The following is a 19,249-nucleotide window of genomic DNA, read 5'->3' as shown; positions in this document are numbered from 1 at the left end:
TATATATAAAGGTTCAAATTGTGAAACTGAACTTTAGCTGTACTAATAAAAGTTCTACCTCGAAGATGTTTTCTTCTGTTTCCCATATAGAAAAAATTACTCTGACTTCTCATACAAACATCCCTGCAGTAATTTCTTCTACTCCTGAGGAATACTTCTGGCCTGCACTCCTCTTCTGGTTTGGAGAACACAGTCTTTGAGACAGGAGACTCTCCTATCAAAAAAAAAAAAACATTTTTCTATATAGCTTTCCCCACCACCACCATTATTTCTCTTCTGCTTAATAACAAATAAAACCTCCAGATCCGAATGACACAGCGCCACCCCCCTGAGTTTGCAGACAAAGCAAAATGAAAGATTTCTATTGCAGCAGAATTCTTCCTGGTACCTGGGTAACAGGAATCCTGATACCTTCAAGAACAAAAGCATCTCTTTAAGGTGGTGCCCATGAAAACACCAACCTCCCTACATCTTACTCAAAGGAAGATGCTCACTGAAAGGCCATTATTTACCTGCAACGTTATGTTGAGTGGGAAGGACATTGAGAAATGTCTTCTTGATCATCTGCTCCAAGAGTGCTACCTCAGCACTGGAAACAATTCAGATGTTATACGCAAATGTCTGCAAACACCTGCCACTTGCTCATACCACATTTAAATCGATAAGAGGCACATTTATACAACAGACACACCTATGTCATGCTGCCCCCCGCCCCGCGCATTCATCAGGATTTAAAAATGCCCCAGGCAAAATCCCCGCTTGAATTACTTTAAAAGTCAAGGTCTGAAGGAGAATACTGGATTTTCTTGAGCTTCTGCTTTACGCTGGTGACAATCTGCCTGTATGGCCTTTGCACAGACGTGCACTCACTGCCTTGGCTCCAGGCCAGCAGGACCCAAACTAGCTGCCGCCAGGCTAACCCAAGAGCCCCACAGCAAGCAGGGAGCCTTCAAACGAGGGATGGCTGTGTCCAGCTGAAGTAAAAGTGAAGTAAACACAGGGCTCCAGGAGGACAACGTCAGCTCCTGACCTGGGTAACGGTAAGAAGTCAATCTGCACGGAATTTTGCAGCTATTTCCCTGCTTGCTGTTGGACTCCAAACCAAGCGGGACACACCAGCTCCCATTCAAAAATGTTACATTCATCGTAGTGCTTGTCATATCAAACCAATCATCCAGGCGGTGAATCCGTGCTTGTTCACATCCTCCTGGCTTGGCAATCATGTTGGATGGATACAGGCAGGGCAGAGACCAGACATGCAGACTGAGCCTTGCCGGAGGCAGGGGCTGCAGGCGGGTCTCAGTCCCCCCTTCCCGCGTCCCTCCACTCCCCCGGTTGGAGATGACTATCCATAAGGAAGTGGAAGCTGCCTTCACACTAACAAAACCAGACCATAATCCCCCCTCTGCTGTAGCAAGATTAAAGAAAAATGACTCATCTATCATAGTTATTTTCAGAATCAAATTAATGTCAGGTGGTCCTAACAAATGGCCTGCATTAAGTAGTCAAACCTGGAACATTTGATGTCTAGTGTCACTCAGCAGGGTTTTTATTTTGTTCCTGTGTTTTTTCCCCTTGAAAAGGTGTTTTGGAAGACCTGTGGATCTGCTTTCCTTGGATGAAATGAATGTCCTTCATTTTAATTGTCATTTTCAATTGCTTTAACTCTGTGTATTAACAAAGAAGATGAAAACTGATTATTATTTAAATCAGTTTTTACTTCAGAGAAATGTGTTTTGCCTTAAAATAAGGCATTTGAAATTATGACTATCTGTACTGAAGAATAAACTAATATAATTAAATTCATTTAAATTAAAATAAATGTTTATTGCTTAATTTTTTAAAGGAAGGCAAACTGCTGAATTGGTTGAAGTTACCAACTTGTTTCCTGAAACCAGAATTTGCTCGGGTTATAAAATTATTTCGGACATTTGGACTCTCTTTTCCAAGTGATAGTATTAATTTTCTGAAGTGAAAATATTAATTTTCATTTAATTAAGTATCAGTTCAGTAACTCTTTCTTTCAAAATACGGATAGAAAAAGTAGAACAGTTTCTCTTCTTCCTCTGGTTTAGAACAAAAGATACAATCAGAGGAGATGAGATCCAGTAGTTTTAAAATCTTAAAGGGCTTGATGACAAGAAATAACAAGATTTGCTAAGTAATGGTAATATTTCATTTGTTTATTAAATGATGTTTTGAATATGAAACATTTTTCATTAACTTTTTTCCCTGATATATTTACCTCATTGAAGGTAGTTTTACGAAATTAATCATTAAAATGTTTCTGTGCATTTAATTGAATTTTATTCCCATTTAAATGTAATTTGACACAAATTGCACATAAAACATTAATCATCTAGTAGAAAGGAAATGTATCGTTCATCATCTTATATAGTGAAAATGTGAGACATAACGATCAGAATAAGTATATGTTAAGCTGTGTTACTACTTACAGACACATACAAAATCCCAAATATATATCTCTATGGGTATAGATGTATGTCTCCGCATCCACGGACATATGGTGTATGTATACAAATATTGTCTTGGTTAGCAGAAAAATACCAAATTTATTCTAATGATCTATTAATTCCCAAATCAAGTTGTTTTAATGGTGATTCATCAGTAAGGACTAACCTGTCTTTGGTAAAATAATTATAATTATAAATTCAAAACAAGATTATAATAGATTATTTAAATCAAGGCTCCCCACTTACTGATTTAAATTATTATTAGAATTAGCAATTTACATCATTTTGAATTAAAGTAATTCAGTCAAGCAAGGACATTTTTTGTCATGAAAGTGTTCTAAAAGATTTACAGAAAATTGAATTAGAATGCTACTACTCAAAAATTCACAACAAAATAACACAAGTTATTTAGAATTAAATATCTTTGTATTAAACATGCTGTGTAAAGAAAAATCATATTTTGGTTCAAGCATATTCCACAGCCAGGCTGGGGGATGTTCCTGAAGACCCTGTTTTCTGAGTCCTCCTTTGCCCTATGCATGAATTAATATTTTCTACTTGAAACATTATTTAATATATATCTTCTGTTAAAAATGGATCTAAGGCAAAACAGGAGAATTTAGAAACAAGTTATAACCTGACTTTTCCCAGGCTGCAGTGGAATAGAATTATTCAAAATGAGAATAATCAGTTGTGCCTGTATCCAGGCTCAGATCTGGAACAAGCAGTCGGGGCTTTAGCATCTATCTGAGCCTCATTTTCCTATCTTGTTTCAGGAACTTTTCTGCTTAAAAATAAACCCCACGACCAGCATCTGACTAGACTTGGTACCAGGGTCGTACAGGAAGGACCATCTGCAGGTCTTGGCTCAGGTGCAGCAGCAACTCCCTGGGAAGATTTGGATGTCTGCCTCCCCACCGCCCCCACAGCTGCCATCCCCATCACATCTGGATTTTCAGCCTCTGAACGGTGAAGGTTCTGACTACTAGGTAAAAATGGCTCGTGGACAAAAAGGAGGACATATGCCATTGCTGTTCAGCACAGGTTTGCCTTAGGTCTTGTATTACTCACCACTGCAAAAGACCTAGATGAAGGACGACAGAATGTTTAAGCACATGACGCAACACTGGAAGGAACTGCTAGTCCACTGAATGACAGGATTATTATTGAAAATCATCTTGAAAGATTGGAGAAATGTGCTGGGGGGGAAAAAAAGTCTGCTGTTCAGCAGGGTGAGGCACGCCACTTGGGTAGGAGTCATCAACAGCGCCCACACAAAAGGGGAGCAACCACTCACACAGCAGTTCTGCAGAAACAGGCTATACGTTGCAGTGGATCATGATCTGAAAATAAGCCAGAAATGGCATGAGCAAGGCAAACAGTAGTAGGAGACATAAGCAGGAATATACTCTCTGAGAACAAATCCCAGGGTGATAGCTTCAGCTGGTCTGTTGTCTCCAGGTTTTCACCCCACACTTCAGGAAAGATGTGGACTTTTGAAGAAAGTGCAGAGGGTAGCAATAGAAAGAACCCAAGTTCAAGAAAAGAGAAAAAGAGTTGGGGGATATTTAGCCTGAAGACAAAGTAGGGTGGTAACCAGTTCACCCATCCATTTCTAAACCCATTCTGGACTCATCGTTCTAGGAGTTACAGATATGCTGTCCCATCAGTGACACCATTCATTCTGTAACATTTTGCAATTCTAAGCGAGCTACCAAGAAACTAAGGTAAGATTTACCTGATCAAACACAGACATTACAGTGCAAGCACATTTCAGACTCCTTTGATAATCAAAGGAGGGAAATTCACTCCAGCTGTAGCAGATGTCCATGTTTGCTCCTGAGAAGCATGACCTACAAATTCCCTAAGGGGAACCCAGGGTGACTAGCTTGGGCGTAGGTCCTTAAGTGGTAGATATCTAGCAAGTAGAGACTAATCCCACCCTAAGTTATTCAGGACAACAGTACAAGAAGAGAACCTCTTTAAAACTACAGTTTTTGCAGAATTAGAGATTATGTCTGTCAAAGGAACTGTATTTTTCTGCTACTATCTGAAAAGTATATGTTCAGGTGTGGTACCACATAAAACACTTCCCATTTTCAATACAGCTAATACCAGTGTCAATTAGCCTAAACACAATTAATAAACAGAAAGAAACCATGACTTAATTGGGATTAAAGAAAACACCAGGATGGAATATGTGGTTCGTTTTCTATTTAGGAAGTACCAGCCAAGTAGTATGAGATGTGCTAAAATGAATGTTAGCTTAAGTGTCTTCCACGTTAATAAGCTCCGGTGTTTAAGAGCAGAAAAGCCTGGTCTGCTGGGAGTTAAATGGCAGTGCTTCTTATCTGGGAGACATATTGCTAACTGGAACAAATAAGAAGGAATGTGCAAGAAAAGTCAAAAAGGATCTGAAGACATTACAGAAATATTGGGCTTGCTGCTAAGGAAAACAAAGCATACTGTCCTTCAAACATATGAAATATAGCAGAGTGTTTAATCTTTTGGACCAAAATGTAACTTCCAGAAATCAGTTCATCTGGAATATACAAATCAGTATCCCTTTCGGTCTCTCCTCTCTGAGAGTGACCAGTGCAGCCAGATGCTTACTGAAACCAAAAATCTAATGTTTACTTACCAAAGCATTTCAGAATCAAGAGTCACTTTTCATTTCTTAACTATTGAAGTGATTACATCCTGAAGAAAACAACACGATTTAATAATCTCATGTGATGAAGAATACCCTACAGCATGTGCTTCCCTGTCCTCATTGAGGGTCAGAAAGAATGAGTCTGAAAAAGTGGATCAAATCCAGTGATTGTAATAAGGGACAAGGGAGGAACTGTTTTGAATATATAGTGCTATTAAGAACCTCAGATGAGCCATAGAGGGTCATACCCACAACCTTTCACTGAAAGTAGTGCAGATGCTTAGAAAAAGACTTTAAAAAACAGGGAAAATCTGTAGTGATCCTTCCCTAGCATGTCTTCTCCACTTCTGGCTTCCTCACACTTTCAGTGAGATAGGGAATTCTTACAGCAGTGTTCCCATTTGCAACGTGCTGTTTAACAGTCATCGAAGGGTCCATTTTCCATTAATTCCTTTTATCTCTTTTTTAAATTCTTTACTTTTTTGGCATCTAAAATAACTTGGGGCAATGACCTCCACGTTTTAGTTGTGCACTTTGTGGAAAAGCATGCCTGGTGTTTTTTTTTAAATCCACTATCTGGAAATTTTATTGGGTGTCCCTTTAATTCTTGTGCTGCAGGAGGTGGAGACTCATCGTTCTCTAGTCTTGTTCTCCTTTTCCTTCATTGCAGTATCCTCACTCCTTGAATACTCTCTTTTGTTCTTCAGCAACGGAAGAAACTACATCCATTCAATAGTTTTGTTGTGCTTCCTACTCTTGTAGACAGCTTTTTTGACTCACTGCGTCAATGAAAAGAATGACCAGAACTGCAAGTATCACAGGTTTGTCTGGGGGCCCTTCTTGTTTTCTTGTTTTCTTTGACCTCATGTTCCTTATCTTCTATTTGCCTTTGTACTAACACTAACATTTGAACTGACATGCATTTTTTCGAACTTTCTTCTCTATTCATCTGCGTCAAGATGTCTATCTGCACTGAAAATTAAATTCAACTAATGAAAGTGACCTCAGCTAGGGATTCTGTTGTTCACTCTAAGGCTTTCAATATTTTTTCTTTGTGGACCAAATGGAAATGCAGATGTCTCAACAGCAAGTCTAAACCTATTCACAAGGGACTTCAATGCATGGACCTTTTGGATTTAGTATGTTGGCACCAGGGTGATCCTAGATGAAAATTGCTGGTGCAGAGGATTATTAGTTGTTGACCCGTGTAATAGATTTACAAAATATGACTCTAAAGATATAAATGAAGAATATGGACCAAAGTCCATATGCTGCATCATCCTGTGTGCATCGGGATGCCTTCCCTGCCTGCAGTACTGTACACCTCTTCATAACATCTGAGCATTTGATCGCATGTATCCATCTGTAAAGCTGCCCTTTAGCAAGGTCTGGTTGACTGGTGGGCCAGACAGAATCAGACACTTCAGCTGGTTTTACACGTTCCTCACTAAGTGACAGAAAGGTGTCCTATTCAGTCTTTTTTATTTGCAGTGTGTATGCTGCTTACTTAGAGGAACGATGACAGCAATGCTTATACTGATCTAGAGACAATGAGAGAAATAATTCCCATGGGCATCTCAAAGCCATACCAGTATCACCACTGTCTTTCTTTTAATCAGACGTGACTCTAACTATACTTTTAACCTGGGTATCTTCTTTGTATTTGTCCAGAGCCACAGCAGTGCCAGAATCTGGGTATTTTGCTCAGAAGGAAACAAAATTTATTTAAAAGACGGTAAAAGGTATTTAAAAGGTATTTAAAAGGTATTTAAAATTAAAGGTATTTAAAAGACGTGTAGATGAGGCGCTTAGGGACATGGTTTAGTGGGCATGGTGGTGTTGGGTTGACGGTTGGACTCGATGATCTTAGAGGTCTTTTCCAACCTCAATGATTCTATGATTCTATTCTATGATTCTAAAATGGTTTGCTACAATATAAAAATTCTGTGTCCTCTACCTTGTCCATGGTGGTTAAAAATATTAACATCACATACTATTTTTTGAAAACATGGTGCAAGAGCATCCCAGTGCAGAACCGTCTGCCTCTGGAGACATCTTCTGAGCATCCCCATTCACTGAATACAACACAGCTTTACCTGACCACCTCCCAAAAGCAGCCGTTCAGCTCATACAGCTGAACAACCATCACGACAGCTCTCCTAATAGATAGCTTTGCAAGTGTACCCAGTGCTACACAATAGGTGAGCTGTGCAACACAAATTACACTGAGTTATGTTCTTTCTGCAGATGACTATAAAATTATATAGGGCTCTCTACATAAGAGACTTAACTTGCCTTCTGCAATGAACACAAATGTGTGGCATGAATCATGAGGACAAAGATGAAACTGATTCTTAATAGCTAATTGCTTCACAGGGGAGAGATCACCTTTGTGTGGAAAAAAGGGCCTGTAAATTTAACACAAAGGCGATGCCTCTTAAAGCCTTCATATAGAACTGAGGAGAGGATTACTTTCCTCATACATTATTCTGTGTCCTTTCTTCCTAATTTCTTGCATGTAAGCTAGCCAGCTGTTTTCCAAGCTCAGGACGTATCCAAACTGTGTCAAAGTTTCTTCCAGGACACAGTTTCATTCTGTGATGCAACGTAAAGCCAAACAGCTCCAAAATGTCATTTTTCTTCAGTACCTGTTCTTTTCCTGATGTTCATTCAGCCATTGCTCTCTCAAGCTTGAGTGTTATTCATGGTTACCACTGGTGTGTCTGGCCATGTGAGAGGAGGGACAGCAGCAGAGCATGACCCCAGGGACTGTGACTATCGTTTGAGACTTCTGTGGCCCCTCCCCACTCTGCAATCCTGTGTGCAGAAGGTGGCCTTAGTCGCAGACCAGGAGAGAGGTCACAGCACTGGAGAAGCATCAACCGTAATGTTATTTGTACAGGTATATCTAGACCCAGGCCTCCTTCTGAAGGTGGCAGGTTCCTGTCTTACCAGGACAAACTACAGAGGTTTTTCACACCTACCTTAGAGTGGTTACTGTTAAAAGCCACAGAATTTTCCCAGAAGGTCAGCTGGTGTACTGGAACCACTTCCTTGCACATCGTCTACCAGCATTGCGACAAAAAAGGGGGTTAGCTTGGGCTTTGCTTTTTCTGTCCACTAAAGGAAATGGTGAGGACTGAGCTGTTCTCCCTGTCAACCCTTTCTTTTGCACACACACATGCACAAATGCAAACTCTTGACCAGCTCATCCAGATCACAGCCAAACATCCCACCCACACAAGCTGGTGCGGAGGGAGAACATAGGTAGGAGGCAGAAGGGCCTTGATCCTGTCTTACCTTCATCAGCCACTGCTGATACATGCAGAAGAGCTGATACTTTAGGAAGAGCTACAGTAGCTTTCTTCTGGAAGCAAAAAGGACCCAGACACTGAGTCACACTTCTTTTCCCATGTCCCTCTTGGCCTCACGCTATTATAAGCCATGCCATTAAAGAGTAATGCATTTATCATTATTATTCTAGCTCTGGATGTCTGGTTGAGTACAGTATGAAGATTCCCATGTCCTCACAAAAATCAGCTGCTTCCTTACAAAAATCAATTTCCTTTAATGACCCAAAGGCCTGACCTGAATTGAATTGGTAAATCTATCAGACTTCTGAGAAATAAAAATAAATAACCTAAGATGTCAAGGAGTAGAGCAACTCCAAAATTCAGTACTCAACTCTGAAATTATGTACCATCTGCTGTTGCCAAAGATTTTTATATTTAATGTCTCTGAGTCAAGGGATATGGACTATGAGACCACAGGAAAGAGAAAAAATTATACATTGGTGAAAGTGTTTCAGCAACACCAATACCTTTCAATACCTTTCGGAGGAGACTGACACTGAACACAAACTTTCCCTTCATTCTTCCCTTTAATAACAGCAATTGCTGCGGTTCCAACTTTCCAAATGGCACAAGGGTGAGTATGTTGGCACGAATTTGGCTAATCATGGAAACCTTCTGTGTAACCAAGACACATGAGGGACCTGGCACTCTTTCAGATGGTAGAGTGCATCACTGAGAGTGGACTTTTATGGGAGTCATCTGCTGACAATTAAACTCCACAACTCCCTTTAACTGTAAGTAAAGAGGGACTATTCCCATTTTGGATGTGGAGGAACTGGAGAAGGATTTTAGTATAATCTGCAGAATCAGGAATCAACATTTCTTGCTTCTAGTACAACTATTCCTTTCACTGAACAAAGCTCCTCAAAGGTTTTTACTACTTGCCACCACCACCACCTCTTGCTCAGTTTCCCGGTTGATTATTTTCTTTGAAGATTCCTGATGATTTGAAGTTATGCTGCTCCTTTTTACTTTCACATAGCCATTCCAGGAAGGAGGACATAATCCTGTTCGCAGTATGAACCTGCCATGTGTAGAAGCTTCCCTTTTGTATACTGTGAATGGACTTTGTTTTTCATCCAATTCATTTTCTTAAGTTGCAGAATGTTTCTGCCTAGTCTTGGATTCAGCATGAAAAATTATTTGATCTGCAACTCTCCTTCCATTCAGTTGCATGAAAAGGATGCACTTCCTTAAAAGTAAAAGTGGACTTTTTATATGCACCAGCTCAGGAATCTCAGAACCAATCCATCAACTATCTAATCACATTTAAAGACTCTTTTCTCTCTGTCCTGCCATAGCTCTTTTCTGCTACTCTAATTTCTCCTTTATTATAGACTGGTGGCAAGTCTTGTCAACATTATTGACGTCACTAGAGCTATTACACGAGTACTTCTGTTTTTATATGAATAAAGGGTGGCGAAGCTGGACGTAAGGGAATTGCACCAGAACTTGATAATGGTCTCAAGAAATATTCCAGTGAAGCAGTAGCGCTGCTTAATCTGTGCTCTGAAAAAGGGGAAAAAAACATTCCTTCAGTTCATTTTCATGTGTGCCCACCATTATACTTTAGCAGTATTTTTAATTAAATGTGGAAACCCATAGAAATCTGCATAATCCTTAGTACATCTGGATACAGTGTCTGTGTACAAAGGTGACCTCTTCCTAAAATTATTTCTCCGTTCGCTGTCTACAGTGATATTCTTCAGAATTTTGTTCTATTTCACTGCCTGTGACTAGCAGAGAAAACCTCGAGAAAAACACTGAATTGACTGGAGAATAATCAGATCTACACTCTGTAAAAGAAATGAACATTTAACCATTGCTATTTCCTCAAGAAGATCGAATTCTTTGTAGACAGAAAGTGTTGCAATACACAGCTATAGAGCTTGTTACTCATGAAAAGAATTATCTTACAAAGGAAACACTAAAGCAGCATTCACAAAGGCGAAACTTCATTTTTAGGAAGGTCAGTTTGCTCAGGGCAAAGTCACTAGACACTCTTTTCCAGCTTTTGTAGGATGATATATCACCACATCAGTCATGCATAGAAAACGTACAGTTAGGGTTTATATGCTGAGGGGAGATAATCTAGCCAAATCCCCATCGGCAAAACAAAACAAACTAGATAATATCTCCAATATCTGCACAAAGCCTGCAAACCTGACTGCTTTTCAGAGCTCCATAAAACAGATAGAACAAGATTCTGTGACCAAAGAAAGAAGAAAAACAGGGTATGCATGTTTTCCTCCGCCAGAGAAGATCAAGAAAAGTATCTGCTGGTGCGGCATTTCAGTAAGTAATTTCTATGTGCAGAGGCAGGGGACCAACCACAGGGATTTAATAACAAAGGAGTACCTGTCTTCTTTTGTGTATCAGCCAGAGTTGTGGATCTTGGGGTAGGATCTGAGAGGAGGACACAGGTCCACAATGAATGGTTTGTGTTTTCTTTCTAGCACTCTCACTGTTTAAAAGGCATACGTCTTTCACTTAACCCCAATCTCTGCATCCATAAACTACCTGCAAACAAATACATTATTCATGTAGAAAGTGATCCTCATCCCTCGAATTGGGGGCAATAGGCTCACCACAAGATTCTCCAATAGCTGTAGGATCCCCCGCTTCTTGAGATCCACATGAACACAGAGCTCAAAATAGGAGGCTGCACACAGCGTGTTGTTGGCTCAGTGTTGTTGCCTTTCGGACAGCAAAGTCGGTAACCATTAGCATGAATACTCACAAAATGAAAAAAAAACACCTACTTTGGGAAGCATCTGAAATTTGACATTCTAGATGAAGGTCTGTATTTAATATTCTCTAAATTTTAGTCCTGCATGTTCTGACCAGCTGTCTAACTTTGTGTGGACTCCATGACTTTCCATGGCAAGCTCCATTAAGCCTATCTGTGAGTATGGTGATTAGATCATATGGGCCTATTTGGGGATAGGCTTCATGTTTGTTTTGGGTTTTTTTGGAGGCAATGCTTAGCTCTCAGAGCTTTCAAACCTATCCATGAAGATGCAGATACTAGTCTTGTCATCCGTGACAAAGAACTGTGAATACAGTAGGGGATGAAACTCAACAATATTAGTGTCCCTATAGCAAGAAGTTAGTTTTAATATTCTTTTTAAAGATGGACATGAGCATAATGTGAGGTAAGTCCAACACATTGTTTTTATGTACAAAAATTTCATGAAAAGGCTTTTCAAAGTTGGAAACACACAGCCAAGGCAGAAGCACAAACCTCTCCTGAGGCTGTCGCTTTTTGTGACAGACTTTGGGGGATGATAAAGTCTGAGGCACAGTACCCCTGTGCAGGCTGATACTTTTCCAAGATGACCTTCCAAGCAGAAGCTGAGATATTTGCTCTCCAAGCCAAGAACGTCAAAACCTGTGATAATGTTCAATTATAGTAGCTTTATTTCCATTATGTCTAATGTCTAATGTAGATATAATTGATTTGTCTTCTGGATATTTATGCATGCAATGGCACAGCTATTCAATAGCTCCACTCTGCTTGGCTCAGAGAATAAGCTTCTTGCAATACATGCCTTGGACATTAAAGAGCATCTTCATCTGAAAAAATATTTTTAAGAAGAAAGGGATTATTTCTACATGTGTTTTTCAGAACCAGGTACTCCTGGTGCCCTTCTAGCACCAGCTCAGAGCATGCTACATCCTGCACAAAAAATACTCCCCAGAAGATAACACATTTGTCCAGATATTTCAGAGATACAGTTTACAGCTTGTCAGAAATGTCTCAACAGAGAGGTTTTGTCAGAAAAAGCTGAAGCATCAAAATCAAAACTTTTCACAACCACCTACCTGTTTTCATGAAACATTTGGTCAGGAGAGGTTCCTCAGCTGCATGACTGAGGTTTTAGATGAAGAAAAGGCAAAATAACAGGTGTTCTGCCCGATAAGGTTTTTTTTTAATATGGTCAAGACCTAGGATTTGACCTTGGCTCACTTAAATGCCAAACACATTTAACAGATATTGGAATGTAGCATGAAACAGGTCCAATGCATATTTAGTTATTCACATACAGTCAAGCAACTCCTGCTGAAGATACTGTTGAGCAGGAGTTCAGAAACCCACAAACTAAAACAATGATGTTTTCTTGCCTGTTGCTTAAATGGCAGCCTCAAATATTCAGAGAAGGAATCATTACCGTCTTTGTCTGCAGTCAAGGCGTCGAGGTAACAAGAATGCCCAGATCTCATTTTTCACCCTTGAGCACATTATGGAGTTCTTTGCCCAAAAAGTGGTTCCCTGTTTGCATCCACAATACAATGTGGACTGGAACCTCTCATGGGCTGCAGGTTAAATTAATCACCCATGCACACTGCTTCGCTTGAAATCTTTTTTTCAAGCAACCGAGCAGGTATAGCGGGTAGAGGAACTCAGGAGACCCCAGCGCCTAGAGCATACTTGCAACACAGTATGCGTGGCCCCAGGTCTTCTCCTGTCCCATCCACCCTTGGTAAGATAACATCAGGCAGAAATGACATCTTTCCTTTCAGAGATGCCAGAATCTTTCCTAGGAGGGCCTTAGGCTGCCTATTACAAGGACAGAAAATATTGACAGCCACTCAGAAATCAGGCTGAGGCAAGCTGCCAGTACAGAAACCAATGCTGTAGCTTATAAATGGTTTAGGAGTCAGGGAGCACAACAGCTATTGCATGCAAAAAGAAGAGCACAATAAAAACACAGATGCTTTATATGGCCTGGGGGGTTGGCTGCGGTAACTCGACGGAAGTCTGCAAGGAAGACACCCAGCCCAACTTCACTATTACTTTTGCTCACAGAACAATTTTTCAAGGCTTACTTGCACCCTGTGCTTTCCAAGTGGCATCCACACATTAGAGAACATTCCTGCTTTGGAGAGGACAAACGAAAGGACAGCACTAGAATTGCACTTTCCTGAACAGAAAAAGCTGTTTTTCCTAGACTGGGCAAAATTTATAAATGTGGTATTCACCACTTCCCCTACATATAGCTGGTGTTTAAAAGAGGCAGGTAGAAAATGAATAGCCAGCAGATCTTTCCAACTAAGCTGGCCATGCTTTCTGAAGTGTCCTCTGCTATTTCTTAGCCATGCTCCTCCAACTGCAGCACAGGGCAGAATGTTCTATACAGATAAAGTGTCAAAAATTGCTCAGAACCAATGTTCATATTCAAAGACATGTTTTCCTTTAATTTAGCCATTCTGAATGGCCTCCAGTCACTTGAAGACATTGAAAAGCACCACAAATGTAAAGAATTACAGCATTTGCTTTAACCATAGAAGCAATTAACTCTCCAGCAGTGTGGAAAACAGCTTTTGAGCTGTATTTATTGATGCATGGATTTCACTGTAGTGTGATATTTGAAGACAAATTGCTGTGCCCATAATTAAGACCGCTGAGGAATTGGCAAGTGAAATATAATGATGAAAGACCAGCTCAAAGGGCAAGTGAGTTAGATTGGTCAGGATGATACAATCTATATGACCTCAGTGCCCTATTCCTGCTCATTGATTTCCCAATTAAATATAACTTTTTATTCAATCAGTTAGAATATACTGCAGGTTATTGATGCACTGCTAGTAGGAAAAAGCAATGAAGTAAAGATAAAACAGTGGGTGAGCACTGTCTCATTTTAACATTTTATTAACCTTAATGGGGTCATGATAAAGATGATGTTATTCACTTGGATCTTTTTGTCCTTTTTTCATGTCTATTTTTTTCTTTTAGTTTAAAGTGAACTTATTCTGACCAATCTAGGGCAGGCAAAGCCCAGTCCTGGGAGGTGTAAGGCCCTTTTGCTCTTTTATCTGAACGATGCTGAAATTCCATCGTCAGTACTGCGCCTTCACCCCATCTCAGCTAGATGAGAGACTGAGGAGGAAATACACAGAGACAATGAGAGATGTAGAATAGTTTCTGTACAAGGAGAAATTGAATAGGCTAGGACTTCAGCTTGGAAAAAAGCCAGAAGAATGAGACAATGATAATGGTGTATGAAATGAAAAATTACATGGAGAAGGTGAATAGTACTGTTTAGCCCTGCTGAACTTAAGGCATCATCTGCAGAAAGGAGCTGGAAGGACTGGAGAATTATCCACCTGCATTTGGGATAATTTGGCTGGACCAGAGGTGCTGGAGCGTGTCCAGAGAAGGGCAACGAAGCTGGTGAAGGGTCTGGAGAACAAGTCTTATGAGGATCGGCTGAGGGAACTGGGACTGTTCAGTCTGGAGAAGAGGAGGCTCAGGGGAGTCACCATCCCTGAAAGTATTTAAAAGATGTGTAGATGAGGCACTTAGGGACATGGTTTAGTGGACATGGTGGTGTTGGGTTGACCGTTGGACTCAATGATCTTAGAGGTCTTTTCCAACCTTAATGATTCTATGATTCTATGATTTGTGAGAAAAATGCTTTTGACTAGCTTTCGTTTAAACTATTATCAGGTTTGCATGACAACTTGTTTCTGGCTTATGCCACTATTTTGAATCAGACCCTCGTGCAACTGAACCATCGTTATTTTTTTCCAGGAGTAAGGCGGCAGCTGTTATTTATCCTTGCATCGTAATATATTGCGATGGTAATATACTGGTAAAGCCTGCTGCAATACAAATTCAACATTCTGGCTATTAAGGAAAACTAGAATATGCTAAAAGTTTCACAGATTTGGGGGTCAGATAATAGCAGACATAATAGAATAGCAGTTAACTCACTTTCACACTTCTCTCCAAACACAGCATTTCACCCACAAGCTGGGAAGACATTTAATTGAATACTACTGTCTTGTTTTTATTCTGGCGTACTCCAGCTTGAAGGTGAGGAAACACCTTCTTTGTAGCCAAAATTAATTCCCTTCCAGATAGCAACATTTTCAGAAGGCCATGAATATTGACAGAATATGAATAAATCCCAGTAAAACACACAAATGAATCACTTTGTGCAGATTGCTATGTCCCAAGGACCCCGTCTGTCATGAGCTTACATTTGTGCACCAGGAATAACAGTCTTGGGGTCAATGGGACTGCATATAACAGATGAAATATAGAGTGGAGACAAGCCAGGCCTCAGGGCAGTGATTTATTATGTGTCTAGGCAACATGTAAAACCAGCCCTTCTGTATAGGAAACATGGATTGTGAGATCCATTGAGTTTTCTGTCTATTGAAAAGCTGCAAAAGTGGACAAGGAGGAACCCTCTTTCCCACTGTTCCCATCCCCTTTCTCATGACAACATACACACATCTCTAGTATATCTGTGGAAACCAAAGAAAGCTCTATCTGCCTTGAAGAACAGACACACACAAATGCATAACGAAAATCAGTACAAAACACTTTCCTTTCAAGCTTCACTGAGAAATAGCAGATCAAAAGTTTGGAGCATGGGCAGATGCCCCTTCACCCCATAATGCAAACGCCTTTTCCAGGCTCTTCCATTATGGACAATGCCTTCTACCAAAGCTGACTCACTGTCTAGCAATGATATTTCGATGAGACCTCATTTTCACAATAACTGAGAAACCTACCACACATTTATCCTCACAGCTCCTTGCTGAGGTACAGAAATAGCATTACTCCCAACTTCACAGAGAGAGAAAGGTAGAATGAGGCTAAATAATCTGATCTGATTGAAATGAATGAGAAATGGGATTTTGACAGAACTGGGTTTGTTCAGTCTTAGGAAGGAAGGCAAATGGGAGATGTCATTGTTGTCTACAGCTACCTAACGGAAAAGTGTATATATGCTGGAGCCAGACATTTCTTGTAGGTCCACAGTGATAAGACAAAAGTCAATGGACCCAAGTAGAAACATGAAAAATTCCAATACAAGGAAGAACATTTCACCAGGCAGTGGTCAAGCACTGGAATAGGGGGCCAGGGAAGTTGCTGAATCTCCATCCTCCATTCTGAGATTCAGGTCTCAAAATGGATAAAGCCCTGAGCAACCTGACATGGCTGAGGAGTTTGGACCAGGTCACCTCCAGAGGTCCCTTCCAACCTACTTCATTCTGTGAGCATCAGAGCAAGGATGGGGACCCAGCAATCCTGTGTTACAGACCAATGGTGTCTGTAACCCATCAGGCATCACTTCCCTGTGATGACCAGGAGGCTTCCTGAAAGAACATTAGTAGTTATTGTTTCTAAGGGTATTACACTAACCCAGTTATTAACAGATTAGTGCAATATTTGAGATCTTTCTAGAGTTAAATTCAGCTGTAAATATATCACCAAAACCCCCAACATCATGTAGGTCTAGATTTGAACTGCATAATGCGAGAAAGAAAAGATATACTGAACTAATGGGAAATGACTATTTAGCACGTTAAAGACATGAGCACAGAAATACTAACTCACATGGTTTTAGGAAATTCTTGCAATTCATCATAATTTGGATGTCAAATTTCTTAAGATAAATGGTTGTCTTATGTGTGAAGTGTATTTATCTACAGAGTCAACTTGTGGAAACTACCGTACTCTTCACCTTGTATTGCTGAACTTCCACACACAGCTCTGTATTTCCCTTACCTACTATCACGGTTTATAACCTCAGATTTAGACCAGCTTCTCAAGTTCTACAAGGAACTTAACCTGAGAAGCAATTCTGCTATGCTCAGTAGAAACATTCTCAGTTGGCTCCTCTGTGGGATCAGCACTCCATTTAGATAGACTTGTATGTAATCCCTACAAGTCTCTGAAACCTCATACAGTATAAATATGAGAAATGACATTTTTCCTAGTAATTTTCATTGGAAAATAGACAATTTTTAAAAAAACAGGATTTTATGGCAGATAAATTGTAATTGTTGCCCACATCTATAAAAAAGCAAACATTAGGAGCATCAGGCATCAGAGAACAGTCTCGCATGACTGAAACTGTGTAATTCTCTTGACTCCAACTGACCCATGCCACTTCGTATCAGGAGGGATCTGCCTCCAAATATCTCTGCACATTGTTGGTTAGGCCACTAACGTTCTTACAAATGGTTGATTGAACTTCAGAGTGAGAAATAAAAGAAAATTTATAAGCTGAAATCAAATGTGGGCTCAGAAATTTCCAAAGAGGATTTCCAGTGATGTAGCTGAAGCATCTGTAAGGTTATTTGACTAATGGTTAACCACATTAAAGAAAGACCCAAGGAGGACCAGAGGAACAACTAGAGGTGGAGGAGCCCCAGCTCTGAAGCTGGAGCACTGAATCACCTACTCCTGAGCCTTCCAGAGAAGAAGGATTAGACCTGGTGTGAAACCTTCCAAGATGAGTCAAGCAAAGAAAACTCTCTCCCTGGAAAGCTGAGCAAACTGAAAGGGGTTGTTGCCTAAAGCAGGGTAGGACTTATTATGGGAGGCATAGGGATGGAGCAGAGAAAATTTGAGGACTGTGTGAATGTGCTCCCTGTTCCCTGTGTGTGCGTGTGTGTGCGCCTGATCCACTAGCAAACTTCAGGTTTGCTGGTCCCAGCTGATGTCTGCCAGCCACAGGCTTGAGGGGCTTTTAGGTCTGGGTGCCAGCAATTAGAGGAGGTCAGGGTCTGAGGGACAGCTACCAGATAGACTGCATGTCTGTATTGTGAGTGTGTGTTTGTTTGTGTGTGTGTATGCACCAACTGAGCGCTCAGACTCACTGCCAGCTGGACCTGAGGGCCCAGCCTGTCTCTAGCAGACCAGGACAGCAACTCCCTTGAATCCCAACATCTACATGATCTCTGACAGCATAATTTCTATACTAGCTCCTCCTTCAGCTTGCATCACTCTTATACCCTTTTTTGCACTCTTCAGATGCCCTGCAGAAGAGTCCCTAGGTGTGAAAGACCTTTTGCAGCTGCAGTGGATTGGCATCCAAGGGATTCGGAAATCCACCGGCTGTGCAACCTGCAGCCATCAGGAACCCAGGGGGTGGGGAGACTGCCTAGTGCATGGGCCTGTGCTCTGTGAAACTGGGCTGCTATCCTTTCTGTGGGTGATACTACAGCTAGGGATACAAGCAATAGTGCACCAGTTGAAATGAATGCATGTCTCAATATTTTAGCCCTAATGAGCCTTACAGAGCTCTGTGTTGGTCCAGTCTAAAACGTCAATGGACACTGGTGATCCAACTGTAGTGGACATTGGTGACCTAAAACATAAAGCAAGGGCTACACAAGGTTGAGTGCAATCTGCCATCCTGATTCATCCTCATGACCTGTGTTACCTTCTGTACACTCAATGAGATGTAGGTTTTCTGGATTCTTTCCCCAAATGTGCCTTAAACGTTGTGACAACTTGACTGAAAAACTTGCAGGCTGATACAAAGCTCACTGCAGCCAATGGAAATGCTTTTGTATCTCACTTTTCCATTTGTAAAATGAAGCTCAGATTTATCTCATCAATAGTCTTAGCTGCGTAAACTTGTCAAAGATTATGAGGAGATAAGAACCATGGAGCTACAAATGCACGGATAAAATTAGTTATAGAGACCTGCATATTCATACTATCCTATATAACTAATGAATCAAAAGCTAAGTAGAAGGGGAACAACTTTCCTAAGAAAAAAGGAAAAAAAAAATTCTGCTCAGGGAACAAATTACAGTAACTTTTCACACAAAAAAATCACAAGACACCATTCCACCAATGCCCTTATCAAAATAATGGAGAACTATCTATCCAAGTTTTCTATTGCAAAAAAAGCACCCAGTATAGCAGATCCACAAGGACACTGGAGTGAAGCACTGAAGTTAAAATGAATAGCTTAATTACCTGCCATAATTTATTGGACATAGACAACTGATTC

Source organism: Aptenodytes patagonicus, chromosome 1 (genome assembly GCF_965638725.1).
Source record: "Aptenodytes patagonicus chromosome 1, bAptPat1.pri.cur, whole genome shotgun sequence".
NCBI classification, from domain to species: Eukaryota; Metazoa; Chordata; class Aves; order Sphenisciformes; family Spheniscidae; genus Aptenodytes; species Aptenodytes patagonicus.
The sequence above is the reverse complement of the archived record's forward strand: the minus strand, read 5'-3'. Positions refer to the sequence as shown.